The sequence below is a fragment of the Panthera leo genome, chromosome B4 (assembly GCF_018350215.1).
Source record: "Panthera leo isolate Ple1 chromosome B4, P.leo_Ple1_pat1.1, whole genome shotgun sequence".
Lineage (NCBI taxonomy): Eukaryota > Metazoa > Chordata > Mammalia > Carnivora > Felidae > Panthera > Panthera leo.
Genome location: NC_056685.1, coordinates 406893 through 421859, shown reverse-complemented (window position 1 = coordinate 421859; position 14967 = coordinate 406893). Strand labels below are relative to the sequence as shown.

At 53.6% G+C, this 14967-nt stretch overlaps 1 protein-coding gene and 1 long non-coding RNA gene across 5 annotated transcripts in view; both read left to right on the top strand.

The window, feature by feature from the left end:
- LOC122223788 overlaps positions 1 to 10251 on the top strand; it is a 167955-nt gene extending 157704 nt beyond the window's left edge. The window contains exons 2-3 of the long non-coding RNA XR_006204475.1: positions 9479 to 9536; positions 9671 to 10251. This is a non-coding gene — a long non-coding RNA (uncharacterized LOC122223788). The remainder of the gene's footprint in view (positions 1 to 9478; positions 9537 to 9670) is intronic.
- The window catches only part of DIP2C (disco interacting protein 2 homolog C), a 412233-nt gene that overhangs the window by 167378 nt on the left and 229888 nt on the right, over positions 1 to 14967 (top strand). The gene's annotated exons all lie outside the window — the stretch shown is intronic.

The window sequence follows — 14967 nt, the reverse complement described above, 5'->3', positions numbered from 1 at the left end:
AGTCACAGCTTGTAAGAGTCGGGGGATGGGGTGTGGGCAAGACTAGCCCCACGCTGCGCCTTAGCTGCCCAACTCTTACCACGTGGTCAGGGTCCTTCCCTGGGGACCTCATGGTCCTACCCCCCAGGTCCTCAGAGGAGTTCTAAGGTCCAGGCTAACACCTCCTAGTGTATGAGCTCCTTACATGAGGGAAAACACACCCTGCAGCCATGCAAAGAATTCGGAGCTGTATGGGTTTCTCATTCAGGGCATTGCACTTTTGTTTCTCAATTTAAAACCTGCGACAGTGACGGGCCTTTGCCCCCGGTTGGTGGAGCTTCTGAGGCTCTCCTGTGCATCCTGTCCTGGTGCGGAATGGGAGCTCTAGCGGGGACCCAGGCTGGCCTTTCTCCTGGCTCCGCCAAGTGTGTGTGTGACCTGAGGGCAGCTGGGAAGCCTCCCTGTCCCAGTGTGACTGTGTCACCAGCCTTCACAGCCTCCTTCCTGCCTGATCAGCCCCTTGCAGATGCCAAGCCCTGTCTGACTTAAGTTACCTTCCTTAGAAAGTTGTAAGGGGCTAGGGACACAGTGGAAAATCCAGGCCCCTGACACCAGCACATGCTGGTGAGGACACGTCTCTCATGCACGGCAGGCGGGCACGCGGATGGGGGCAGCCACTCGGGAGGACCGTCTCGTGGGTTCCTACAGAACTAAATGTACCCTCACTACAGGATACAGCAGTTTTGGCGTTTACCCAAGGGAGCTGAGAACTTACATCTACACGATGGTTGTCGCCAGCAGCTTTATTCAGAATTGCCAAAACTTGGAAGCAGCCACCATGTTCTTCAAGGTCAATGGACACATAAACTGTGTTACTCCAGACAGTGGGATCTCATTCAGTGTTAAAAAGAAATGCGCTTCAGGCTATAAAAAGGCAAACTGTACGTGCATGTTACTGAGTGAGGACATCAGTCTAAAGAGGCTCCATCCTGTATGATCCCAACTCTAGACATTCCGGGAAAGACAAACCTATGGAGATGATAAAAAAGATGATAAAAAAAGATAAAAGATGATGAAAGATGCCAGGGTGGGAGGTGGGTCGGGGGTGTGTGTCATTATACATGCGTCCAAACCCACAGAATGTACAGCGGCCAGAGTGAACCATATGCGAACTATGGACCTTGGGTGACGATGACATGTCCATGTTGGTTCACGGATTGTGACACATGCACCGTCCGGTGGGGACGCTGATGGTGGGGGAGGCTGTGCATGGTGCGGGGAAGGGCTGCATGGGAGAGTCTATACCTTCCACTCTTCTGTGAATCGCCAGCTGTTTTAAAAATAAGGTCTATAATGGAGGGGGGCTGAATACTAGTGGAATTCTGTGAGGGAGAGGAGGCCTGTGCTGTTTTGTCCAGGACTTCCATGTTAATCTATTCATGCCCAAATGACTTATCACTTAACCCTTTATCGTTAGCTCATTCACTGAGAAGTAAATCACAGCATCGGCAAGGTCTCTAGAGCTGGCAGGATGCAGAGATCATCTTCCAGGCGACGTGACTGCCAGGGTCACGCAGCTGGAGTGTGGCCAGGAACGGGCCTGGGTGGCAGAGATGATGTTAGACCTGGAACAGGGTTAAGTTTTTTTACTGGTTTTTTTTTTTTTTTTTTTTTTTTTAAGTTTAACGAGCTGATCTGTTCTTGGGCACCAGGGGCCACATAGCGTCTTCTTCTTTGACACAGGGACTCAAAGAGCAAAGGCAGTTATGAGCAGTGGTCCCCTGAAACCAGAACCACAGTAAAGGCTCCTCCTGTCAGCATGACTTTGCCGGGATAGTGGGGGCTGGGACTCTGCAGTGCCTGGAATCAGTTACTCGCTTTCAGGAACTGATGCTTTGTTCCCTTTCATCCTATGTGGATACTTATTTACCTGTGGTTATGAAAATTAGGGAATTTGGGCTCAAAGATTTGTGAGAATGCTAAGTGGAAACATTTATATATTAGCGTGCACACTGAGGGAAACAAAGCCACAGGATCTGTATTGAACCCTGTCCCTGGTTTTGTAATCGTCCTGTGCAGTATTTTCAGTTAACGGTTGTCGGGGGCTTAACTTTTGAGTGATGTCTCAACTCCGAGTTAAAACTTCTCGTTTAAAACGATATCACGTGACTATTACACATGGTCAATGGCGTATGCCCTGTAAATGTTGATTAAAGGACATATGTATTTCACAAGTATACTTTAATATGCAGAGGTAGGCAGCAAACCACAGAAGCAGAATCAGTGCCTATCATATTACCCTTTCAGATCATTTGTGTTAACTGAAAATGCAGATTTTTAAAAGGCTAAAGGTTCTGTGATTTTCCAATTTTGACTTGTTTCCCCTAAAGCCCAACTTCAGTGGCTAAGGGTCAGTGGCCACAGAACAGAAAGGTCGTGGGGTGCTGGGATGTTGCCTTGTCTGGCTTGAGCACAGAGGGGCACGGGCCGCCTGGGGCCTGGTGGCGGGGCAGACAGGACAGCACGTGGGCTGAAACTCCTGTGAGGCTATGGCGTTCACGTGGTTTCTGGAGAGAAGTGGTCTCTTCCCATGCAAGACACACACTGTTTAACTTGGGATGCGCAGTTTGTGGGAGTCCTTAGCCTGTGGATGTGGAAACGTTATTTTTGTAAATACGTTTAAAATTGTTTCTAATTTTTCTTCCCCTGTTACATCCCTAATAATTTTCTGTATGTGGGTGTAGGTCTTATACCTGATACACATTACAGTTGTTGGAAGCTACATAGTATTGTTTAAAGATCATTTGACGCTTCAGTTTTACTTTTTGATAATTTTGTCAAGATATCTCTGTTTTAAATTTCACCGTGGGCTTCCTGGTGTGATCACCCTAAATACTATGCCGCTTGTCGTTAAGCTGTGTTCATTGAAGGTCCTATGTAAAAACTACCCAGTATCTTAGCTTACTGAGTTTAGCTCAAAAATCTGTGCGTCTAGGGAAATTCCGTGCAGCCTTCTGAACTCTGTTGCGTGACCTTTCCACGTCAGTACTGTTGAGATTTTTTCAAGGTGTAAGTACAGTTGGTGGGTGTGGTGGTGACGCCAGAGCTTGCTCGTGACTGTTTTGGGGAGAGATGTCGTCGTTGTCTGAGTTGAGCTTCACGCTTTCTGTTGCCCTCCAGGACTCCTGCAAGGCTCTCTTTGGGGAAAGCCACCCTTCAAGGCACCCTCTGTGTTGGGGGTTCAAGGTCTCTTTTCTTGGTGACGGAGCCCACCCCTCCTCTGACACCGCGTGGAGCAGCTGCAGGGAGGGGTCTGGAGTCTTTCTGTACCCCAGGCCGTGTGTGTTAACGGCAAGGGGCCGTGTCCCTCCCTGATGTGTCCACGCGCTGTCAGGCACTTGGGAGGGCTCGAATTCTGTTGGGTAACGGGCCTGATGCTCACTGGCTTTGGCCGTGAAGGGGATTTATCAGGCCCACACCTCTGCTGAGATGTGAGGTGTGGGCAATGCCGCGTATTGGCTGGGCGTCTAACTGCGGGAGTGGTTTGCACAGGTGTTTCAGTGCCGTAGCCACTGCCTGTGGCCGGCTCGGTGGCGTCAGCGATTGAACGACTGGGCCTGATAGCCAGGACTTTGTCTAGCGGCTCTATGCCCCATCTGTGGTGCCTCCCTGTGGCTGCGGACCACTGATGTAGTTCTGGAAGGCCCCTGGATGTGCCCTGAGGACCTGGGGACAGGCTGGGGATGCCGAGTGCCTGCCAGAGGGTCAGTCCTTACCCTGTGGCCATGAGAATGGCCGGTGCATGGGCCCGTGACCATGGCAGGGGCCGGATCGGGAGCTCCTGGGCTGGAGGGTGGGTAGATAATGAAGAAAAGTCTGCACGCTGTAAGCGAAGTGGACAAAGAGGTGGGGACTGAATATGACTTGGAAGGTCCACGTGACCCCACACGCAGAGCCTAGGCTCTGGGTCGGTGGGGGCGTTTGCATAAAGTGATGGCTGTTGAGGCTGTAGTCTTTCGACGAACAGGGAGTCTCCTTTCTTTTAACGGTAATAGCTGCTTACTTAAAGGCTGAGGGCAGTGAAGAGCTGCCTGCTGGAATCAGAAATTTTGTTGTCGTGGGGGTGGGGGAGAGCAGTAAGGAGTTCTGATCAGACCAGGTCTACAGCCTCTCCTGGGACAGGGGCAGCTGTCCCCGGTGAAGTCCATCCTGTGCAGAGGTTCCTAACGTACGTGTGGTTTTCTGTCAAACTGGGTCCTTAAAGGGTGGAGCCTGTGCCTGGACATAAGCAGGAAGTGCCCCTGCAGGTCCTGGCGAGCCCAGGAGTCAGAGCGCTGGGCTTCAGGGTCCCCCGGAGAGTCCTGTCTGGATAAACACCACTGCTGGGTCTTGTGACAGACTTGACTTACTCTGAGATTTCGTCCGGTGGGGAGCAGAGCTTGGAGCTGCGGGGTGACTGGGGATTGCTGTTTGCTGTTCTGTGAGGGTTCGGAGCTGTCCTGGGGCTGCAGCCTGAAACAGGGTCATACTTGGTCACAGGGGTGGCTCTGATGGGAGCTGGGCTGTCTCCTGAGTTAGAGGGGAGGGCAGAGGTTAGTGGCTTCTTCTGTATGTGAAATCTCCTCAGCACCGCTAAGGAGACCTGTTTCTGGAGGTGTCCGGGTCCCTGCGTGGTGTTTGCAGTGAGCATTTCATCTGGTGGTGTAGGGAGAGCATGACGTCATGATGTTACGTTTCTTTGCCGTGAAACTGCACTGAGGATGCTTCTAGACTTGCTTCAGATGACATCTGAGTGTTGCAGGGTTTGCTTTCTTGCTGTTGAACGCATCAGTCGGGGTGGCTGTTGATTGTTAGTAGAGTGACCTTTTATGTTGGCACAAATAGGATGCCTTGAGATAAATTCAGTGTAATGTAGGAGTATTAGTGAGCTGTCAGAGAAAGGAAAGGGCATCTCTGCCAGGGGCAAATCTGTTTGAAATATTGATTTTGTTCTCACTCTGATGGAAAATGATGAATGGCCTTCAGTATAATCTTTTAAAAATTTATCTAGAAGCCGTCCCCATTTTGTTTGGTCTCATGATTTGTTTCTCCTCGTGGTCTAGGTATAATGAGAAATTGTGTTTAGTCATCATCACCAAGAAAGCTTATGTGGAGCACCTGTTACTTTTGGCCGCTGAGATATAAACAGGGCCTCGTGAACTCTCAGACTGGGGCGGGGTAGGGTGTGTGAGGGGGTGCGTGGAGGTGGGGCATGTGGAGGAAGGGTGTGGGGGAGGCGCACAGGGGGTGCGTGGAGGAGGGGACTTGGGGCCATGGCAGCAAAGGAGCTTCATGGAAGGGTCCTAAGGCCCCCCTGCAGTCTCCTTTGTTCTTTCATTTAGCATCGCTGAAATGGTGATGCATCTTCTAAGTGGCATCGTAGCGTAATTAGCACGTCTCCATCTCGGTGGCAGGTAGGTTAGTGGTGCCTTTGCCTTGAGTGGTGGGATTACACTCCATGAAGATGGTGGACTGCAGACGGGGAGGGAGGGTGGTTGAGGAAGAGGCATGTGCTTGGCAAGGTGGGGGCTTGTGTGTGGAATGGGGGCAGCAGAGTCCAGTGTCAGGCTGCTCTCGTGGAATCCGTCAACCACAGACTGCACTGTCCGCCCAAGGCAGAGGACAAGCCCCAGCTGTCTCTGGGAGGTGTTCCAGACAACTCTTTGTTGATTTGCTGACTGCCTTGGGCCTGGGAAATGGGGTCCACACTGAGCCTTGCTTGGGGTACAGACTCTGCAGGGTGGGATTGGGTGTCAGTGGGTTTGCGCTGTGGGTTGTGGGGCTCAGTGCAGAGTCACCGGAGATCCAGGCCTTGGCAGGGACAGACTCAGCGCATCACCCTGTGGTGCCCTCGGGAGTCCCTGCATCAGTCTGTGGACGTCTGTGTCTTCTTCTCAGCTCCCAAAACACAGGACTTATGATGTGGCCCCATATCCCCCACAGGGTGTGAAGACACCCTTTGCCTGCTGATTGGATGCTTGCTGCTTGGGGTTGTTTCTAGGACAAGGCGTGCGCCCAGGGGACAGTGGGTGTACTTGCTATTGGCAGAAAGTGATTGAGGTAGCCCATGTTCCCTGTTGTGTCTTAGTTCCCAAGAAAACCCTGGGGCCCTGTCGGGCTTGCACGTGTGGGGTGCAGCCAGTGCTCCTGCTGCTTGTGTTTGTCTTGTGTTGAGATCCTGAGTTCACACAATCCCTGTTAATCTGAAATCTGAATTTGCTTCCTGTTTTTTAGAGTAAGTCCATTGATATAAACACGTGTTGCTGATGAAGCAGAAAGCAGGGAGTTTGCTGATGGATGTATTGGAAAATAACACCCTGGGCAGGGTGGTGGGACCCACACCCAGTTCTCGGTGGGGAATGCTTGGCCCCTCTCCCGTGTCTGCGTGCCCGGCCACAGATGTGGGTGAGGCTGGCAGCCTCCTGCCACCGGATGCTGTCTCTTCGAGGGTGATACACGTGACGCCTGAGCCAGGAGGGCTAGTTCACTCGAGGGGGTGAACAGCCGATTTCAAGTAAGGACAAGGGACAGCTACAGGGTGACTTCTGCTGGCACTTCCACACAGTCTGATGTTTAAAATTCACCTATGTGCTGGGTTGTTGCTAAAACAGAATAAATCGCGTGTTGTCACTGATTTCCAACGCAAGTGGGTCGCTAGGTGCATTACTGGACCTGGAAGACTTTGGCCCCATTGCGCTAGTGGACAAGTCCTGGCCTGCTGGGGAAGACAGGGAAAGCCACCCCACCTCCCCCTGCTCCACCATCTGCTGACCTGTGACAGGCAGGCTCCAGACAGCAGTGTCCAGTTCACCTTAGAAACAGAAGCTTCTCCACCCAGAGGATTCTCCCCTGCCCCCAAATCAAAGGAATCTAGTTTTGAGCATAAACATGGTCTTAAAGCCACAGCTCGTATAACTGAATGCTACCTATGAGCCCGATGGTTTTCTTTTAGTCCAGTGTTAGCGCTGATGTTTCTCATGCTGCTGTGGAGCGTTGACTATCGTGTGTGCAGAGCGGGGCGAACCTTTATCTGTGGTGCTGACATCGGATGTGAAGCTGGCCTTGCGACCCCTGGGAGAGTGCTTACCGCTTATTTTTAGATGTCCCAACCTCTTTTAAAACTGCCTTTACTTACTAAAAATCAGCCTCCCTATGAAAATCAGTCTTGGGGTGGAGAGGCTTATACTTTAGCTGAGTAAATAATAACCGCGTATGTTAAAAATAACAGCCCAGAATTAACCCTGGTGCCAGCTTGCTGGCTTGCATTTTATATCCATTTATGGTTATTCTTCGAGTATCAACATTTTGAAAGATTTTTGTGATACTTTTAATTATAGACAAATTACTATTGAAATTCACCTGCATTTACAACATTTTAAAGAAGTAATTGGGTTATGTTATTTCTTAACTTTTCTTGAGGTATTTTGCATAGTTTTACATATTTATCTCTTTGCCAGCAATCCATTTTTTTTCCTGATCAGAAACCTGACAGGAAACATTCCTGTGTGACTATCAGTTGGTGAATGTGAGAATGAGATTATTATGCATTTTTAAGGATAATTCTTGCTTCATAGTGATAATAACGGTAAATGTTAAAATTCCTGAACAGCTTGTTTCTCTGGGAATTAGCACTTGTGTGCCCACCAGGTGGGAAGTCTTAAACACGTGGATGTGAAAAAATTAAATTGTATTCAGTTTGTGTAGAAAGACATTAAAACCCTGTGCTTTGTGTCACCACTGTGGTTGCTTAGCTACAGACATGGGGTCATCACATGCTATTGGAACTTGATTGGTCCATTCTTGGAGGAAATACTCCCAAGTAAGCACAAGCATCCAAAATTCCGACTGTCAGGTCTGGTGGGACAGGTGGTAAATAGGACGGGCATGTGTGTTGGCATTGGCTGTGTGGAGTGACCTTGTTGCCTGACCAGGTCAACCTCCGGGAGAGGTCTGATGCGTCATGGAAGAGAACTTCCCTGCTGGAGGCTGGGCAGGCATCGGAATCCATCCTTCACACGTCTGTAAAGATTACACAGTTCTCAGTCTTTAGGAAATGGGGAAAATTAGAGGGGTTTGGTTTCGTTTCTTCAAAGTAAATGCCATGCTTTGCCTGTTTTAACTTATCTGAATAGGATCCCGAATAGGATCAGTAAGTAGCACATTGGCCTGAAAACAAAATTGTTGTTTATTTTACATTGAATTCTAAGATTAAGGTTGTTTGGTAACATTTTTTTCCTAAAAAAAAAAAAAAAAAAGAAAAAAAAAAGGTGGGCACAATTTTTCTCATGTGTAACTCTGATCAATCTGCCAGCCCCTCATTTTAGCTAAGCCACTGAAAGCACTTCTTCAGCAGAAGAGTTGGTGACTAAGAAGTTTGCACAGGGCACACTCTTGTGTACACATAAAAACGCTTTATAGGCAGTACTGCACCCTGTGCTCCAGGCACTCCTGACCATTCCTTCTTGATTAGACTGCTGTCACTCTTCGCTGCTCCTGATGGCAGGTTGGGTGACAGCCCCCCCCAAAGGGCTGTGCACTGGAGACTGTAGGGACACTCGGGGCAGGATGCCCTTGGTCATGAGGTGCTGCGTTCCAGAAGCAGCTGTGCACCAACGTTTGTGTTGAGAGCAGCAATAAAGATTTCAATGCACATTAGGTTGCTAGCTCAGAGCACGTTGATGTTGAGAATGTCTACAGGATCACAGTGAATTTGGCCGTGTTATGCCTCTTGTCTAGGAGAAAACACTGGGTTTTGAGGAAGGAGGTGTAAAGAACACAGGAATGGAAAGAGGGTGTGTTTTGTGCCCCAGTGTGACTAATCCTGGTCATTCTGTGCCGCCGTATTAGAATGATCAGAATGTCCACATTGGGTTGATTGAGTTACCAATGATCTATGCCACAGGTTTGATCAGCAGCCCCAGAGCAGACAGGTAATAATGCTGCCTTCAAACCTGCTGGCTCGTGGGGCATCTGAAACAGTCCACTATCATTTGTACTCTTGCTCTTTCACTGGGGTTTTCTCCTTGTCCTTCTGGACTTCAGTCTGTGTTTCAATGAAAGAGTTTTTGTCCAATTTATCTGTACTGTTGAACTGGCAGTCCTGTTTAAAATACCAGCCACTGCTTGTTTGTGCTGGTTTCAGTGCTGCTGTGTCTTGAAGCCTGGCAGGCAGGATCAGAGAGACCAGGAACATCTGGAAGAGGGAAAGGTCACGGTTAACTGGCATGTGCTGGTGCACCTGTATTACTTAGCAAGTATGCGTATATTCAGGGTAAATAGGAAGTTCATGAAAAAAAAGTTGGAGCACAATAATAATTTTTAAAAGCAAAACAAAAAAGGTGGGAGCAAGGGTCTCAGAGGTGACAGATGTGGTATACAGTCTGGTTTTCTCACTTAGCCCTTCAAACCCCACTTTCCTGGTCCCCAAATTAGGGATGATCACATGTAACTTCCTTCACAGATTTGCTGCTACTGGTTGAGGTCATGCACAAAGTCCTGGTGTAGTGCTTGGAAGCTAGGTAAGAATTCAGTAAATATTAGTCATCCTTAACGTTCTAAAGATAATAATTGGTACAGATAAATATACATAGTAGATAGCTCTGCTGCTGAGCGCTAAAATGGTAACCTGGCTTTTCATTTGTCTGATACATAGCAAACTTGTGCTCAGTCCCCTGTTCCTTACTGCTGGGCTAAGACATGTCACACTGGCGATCACCTTCTCGTCTTGTTGCTATGAAAGCAAGAACCTGGGAAGCATCCAGACACCCAGTGGAGGATGATGAAATGCCATGGAGGACCTGTCCCAGGCACGGGCTGGAGCGTCTCTGTTTCTGAGCTGATCTCTAAGTGTGGACTACAGGTGTGGGGTTTGCTGGAGTCCAGGTTCACATCTGCCCACCACTGTCCAGATGCTCCTATGTAAGGAACGCTCCTGCCCCTGATCTTTGTGGTACACCCCAGCTTCCTCCTTCTATGCCTGGCTTCAGGGCCCCTGATCTCCAATTACTGCTTGTTCATTAAGCTGGTGATCTGTTATGCGTGCTGATGGCCACTAAGAGGCCAGTCTGACTCCTTAGCAGTGAACTGTCCCAGTCTTACTGTTTCTGGGAACCATGTCCACTGTGAAGGAGATCTGCAGGGAAGCCTGGATTCCTGTTCTGTCACCTCAGGACTGGTAGCTCTTAACACAGTGATGGCATCCAGCTGGTACATAATAAATGGCACTTGAACTAACTAGCTGTCCATCTCGTGTAGCTCTGTCTTGTCTGGTTGTGTGAGCCCCGGAGAACAGCCTACATCTGTGACTTTGCAGATGAGTGTGTGAACATGTTCTGTCCCCAGCAGTGGAGTGTGGTGTGGGGCAGGTGGTGGGAAGGGCAGGCTGGGGGAACATACCACTTCCCTGGAGCACCTGCTTCTGGAGAGCAAGCTGGAGAGGAGGGTCTGGGACCCCAACCCCTGCAGGTCCTAGCAGGAAATCCAGGGAGGTATGAGTGGGGCACTGGCCAGGCAGGGGGGGGGGGGGTTCCTCCACTTGAATGAGGGTGTGCAGCAGTGTGTGCCTGTCGCCCAGATTTCTGAGCACAAGGGAGATCCTCTCGGAGCTGATTGCATGTGGTCCCCAGAGTTCAAGTCTGGCTGAGTTTCTACCATTAGGAGCTGAGTTGTGCGTCGTTACATGTTGGTGGATGGTGGGCACCGTCCTGCACTCCATGTCAGGAGCCATCGTGGCATGGGCAGGCTGTGTGATGGGAGTGTGGACTTTTACCTGTTGACCTTGGAGCAGTGCCTTAGTGTCTGTGAACATAGGTTTTCTTGTTTGTAGGACAAGGTTGTCCACAGCTGAGTCTGAGATGTTAGTGTGTGTGAAGGTGATGCTAGGTGCTTGAGAGGGCAGTCCCGAGTCTTCCCTCTCTTCCTCTTGGTTAGTCAGTGTCTGTGGGACGGTTGACAGGGAGCCAGAGGAGAAGAGATCACTGAAGCAGGTGGGGCAGGGGCAGGTCATGGAGCCCTTTGTGGCGGTCTGGGGGCTGGACAGCTGGGCCCACACCAGAGGTCATTTGCCCTCTTTGGAAATGACTCCTACTTTTTTGGTCACGCCTCATTGACATCCTTGCCAAGAAATCCCCTAAACTGCCTTTCCCCTGTTCATCAAGCGTGGATTTTCACAGGGATCCCTTGCACGAGCTGGTTCAGGGTGTGGGGGGCAGGTTGTCGGACTTCCAGCTGGGAGAGACTGCAGTGAGGGGAGCGCAGAAGGGGCACCCAGGCCAGCAGGGATGAGACGTGGTGGGGATCTCCTCCTCTGCCCACCTGTGTGACGGTGGCTCTGAGTGTCTCTGTGCGTGCTGTGGGGGCTTGGAGTCTACTGTTCCGGGCCCACCTCCTGGTTGCTCTGCTCTTCCTGGCGGTATGTGCTGTGGAAACTGTGGTCCTGGAGGGAGCGCTGCAGAATCAGGCATCTGAAATCCGAGGCCCTGCGGGTGTTGGAGGCCAAGTGATGTAAGTTGGGTGGGGGTACGTGCATCTCTTCCTGGACGTGTTAGAAATCAGATAGCAACAAAATGCCTGCAGCGTTTTCTCATCCTACTGGCCAGAACAAATGCTATTTTAAGATTAATCTCACGATGGAGCATCATGTCACCATCTACCATTCATTTGCCAGAGGTCTTGCCCCCTGAGGACATAAGGACAATGGCCTGGCCCTCTGCCGGGCCCTGTCCCCACAGGGACTTTCTGTGATGGGCTGCGAGGCACTGGGGGAGCTGGAGACACGGGCCCTGACAGCAGCCCCACATAAGAGCTGTCACGAGAGCAGCACATGCTCTGAGCAGTGATGTGTGTGGTGCCCCTTCAATCCTGCAGTGCCCTGGGCTCCTCCTCCTTTATTCATTAGGGGATTGATGCCCAGGAAGGCAGTGGCAGGGAGCTGGGGACACGGGTGCAGGGCTGGGACCCTGATGCCTGGCCAGCCCACCATGTGCGAGGGACGGTGTAGTTGGCAGGCGCCGAGGGGTTTGGGGAGAAGGTGGAACCCCTTCAGATATTCCCAGAAACAGAAAAAGAGTGCTTTCCGTTTTAGAATGACAGCGTGTATGGCCGGGTCAGGGCAGTGAGCCAGCCAGGAGAGTCTCGAAGGAGGAACGGGAGGACAGCAAGATGTGGCGGATGGCAGCGTGACAGGCAGAGGCATGTGGCAGCCCTTGTGGGCTTGGGAAGGGGAGGCGAAAGGAATGTAGTTGGCAGAAAAATTTGCTTTCAGTTCCTTTTCACTGTTTCTTTAAAATGTAGCCCATTTATACTTGGGAGCCTCAGCTGGCAGCGAATGGACAGCTTGCCGATGGGGAAACTGAGGCTGGAGGTCACGAAGGCTTCCCTGAGCTGCATGCCCAAGTACGTGGGGCCGATTCTGTGGTCGAGTCCTGGGAGTGTGGGTAGCGAACACGAGATGCTGCCCACAGCAGTCCAGGCAGCCTGTGACCCTGTGGGTAGAGCTGGTGACTTCAGGTTGGCACCACCTTCCCGTGAGGCTGGAGTCTGAGGGGCCAGTCTCGTGGTCTCTGCTGTGACAGTTGGGGCCAAGATGAGGCTGTCTCCGATTTCTTTGCTAAAACCCCAGGCACAAACTGTTGGTCGGACAAATGACCTTGAGTTGCAGTCATCGTGGATGGAGATTTGGGGTCTGGGGCGCAGGACTGCAGGGACCCCACTGTGGCCCCCAACGCCTGGACACACTGACTCCGTTTCTGGATCAGACAGGAGGGGCTGGGTGTGGAGGCTCCGATCTTGGACGCTCTGTGGAGGAACAGGTGGCACTTTGAAGGGGGTGAGCTTCCACAAAAGCCCTGAAGACGTGAGCTTCCGAAGGAGGCCGAGGTAACACTGAGAGTGATGGCTCCGGCCACACAGTCGCATTCCTGTGCCATCGTGCGCAGCCAGGCAGTCTGGAGATCTGAAGTGAGAACTTGTGGCAGCTCGTGCACTAAGCTGGAGCCTGCAGGCGCGGCCGGCGGTGCTGTGCCGCTTGGAGGCACCGGGCCTGGCAGCCGACTTGCTCGGTGGGGGTGCCCGCGGGGCGGCCCTTCCCGCGTCGTTGTCTGCGCGTCACTCGGTAGCCTCCATGGGGACTGCGTGAGCGTGTTCGCCTTGAGCTGGGCTGTCGGGGAGCCAGCACACCCGGCGTGGGCCACGGCCAGGCCTCCTGTGGCTGCGGGAGCTGCACGCACGCACGGCGGCGGGGTCCGGGGGTGTGAGCCTGAGCCCCAGACACAAGGGAGGGAGCGTCTGCGGGCCCGCGGTGCTGCTCAGGAAGAGGACGCGGGAGCCCCAGACCCAGCGAGCTAATGGGGCTGCTCCAGTGTCCGTGCTGGCGGCGACCGCAGGCCCAGGTGCCCCCGGCGGACGGTTTCTGTCAGTCCGTGGGGCTTGTGATTTGGGGCAGGCGGACGGGCTGTGCGTGTCCTGGCCGGGGCAGCAGGAGGCCGGAACCGTCGCCCTGACGTCGTCTGTGCTGCCCGCGCGGCCCCGCATTGCCCGACCTGCCTGCGGTGTCAACGGTGGTCCAGGCCCGGGGTGGGGGTGGGGGTGGGGGGTGGTTTCCCAGCGATTCCGGGGCCTCGAGCAGCAGACGCAGCTGACGCATCGTCTATTTCCTGCCGTGTTACCTTTCTGGAGAAATTGAAGTCCTTTATGCTTCTAAGGCAAAGTTTTCGTGGGAATGGCTTCGTTTTCCAATGAAGTGAATCTCCATACCAAACCGTAGAACAGCTCCTTGTGATTGCGCTACCGGCTTCCCGCGGACCCCACACTTCCTGCCCCTGGCGGACGCCCCACGCGAGCCGGGCGCGTCGTCAGTCTCTGGGCGCGTCCGTCCCGCGAGCGGGGCGCCGCCCTCACTCTCCGAGCCCCTCCGTCCGTCCCGCGAGCGGGACGCGTCCACCACTCCTCGGGCGGGTCTGTTACGCGAGCAGGGAGGTGTATCCCTGACGCGAGGGGGTGGTGCGTCCTTCACAGCCAGCGGACGAACACTTTGTCGGTAAAGTCAGCGCTGTCGGTGATTTTCTCGTCGTCCCCGGGGACGGTTTCCCGCCCCCGAAGCTTGTCCGGGACAGCACGTGACGTGCCGGTTGCCACCGCGTGTCTTCCTCGTGGCGCCTTCGGCAGCTCTGAGGGGAACGGGTCAGGAGCTGGGGTCCCTGTGACGCGCGCTCACGCCCACCCCGGCGCGGTGGGTGTGGGGAGGTAGACCGGGGGCCGGCGCCCTCCTGGGGACGTCCCGTCGGGCCTGGGCTTCCTCGTTCCCCGCAGGGCTGGGGCCGCCCGCCCTTTACCGCGGGTTTGCAGCCCAAACCGGCTCTTGAGCGCCCGCCGCCCGGGGTCTCCGCGGGGGATGGGGCGGGGTGAGCCGCCTGCGTCTCCTCGGTCGTGTGGCGTTGTTGGGGGGGGGCGCCTTTGCAGAGACCCCCTCTGCAGAGGGGCTGTGGCGCGGGTGGACGCGCGGAGGGCCCTGGGCACAGACCGCGCCGCGCTCACTGGCTCTCACGCGGTACCTGCGCAGCCGGCCGACAGGGGGCGTCGCCCCGCGCCCGCAGCAGCCCCGAGCTCCAGGGGTCCCGGACCCACGAGGGACGGCGTGGGCGCCCCCCCCACCCCCCCGCAGGGTGTCTGTGCCCCCGGGGTCCATGCAGCCCCGCGGCGACGGCTCCTCGGAAGGAGGGCGGTGCTCTGCCGGCAGTGCGGTTCCAGGGCCGGCGGGCCGGCGCCGAAGAGAACTCGGGAACATCGTCTTCCCGGTGAGCGCTCCCGGCCACTGAGCGCTGGGGGCGGGCCGGGGCGGTACCGGAGGCGCGGACACCTCCGTTGTCACTGCTGAGGACGTGGGTATGCCCTTGGGGAGCCCCGGCGGTGAGTTTGCGGGGAGGATAGGGTGCAGGGAGCGGCCGGAGAGTG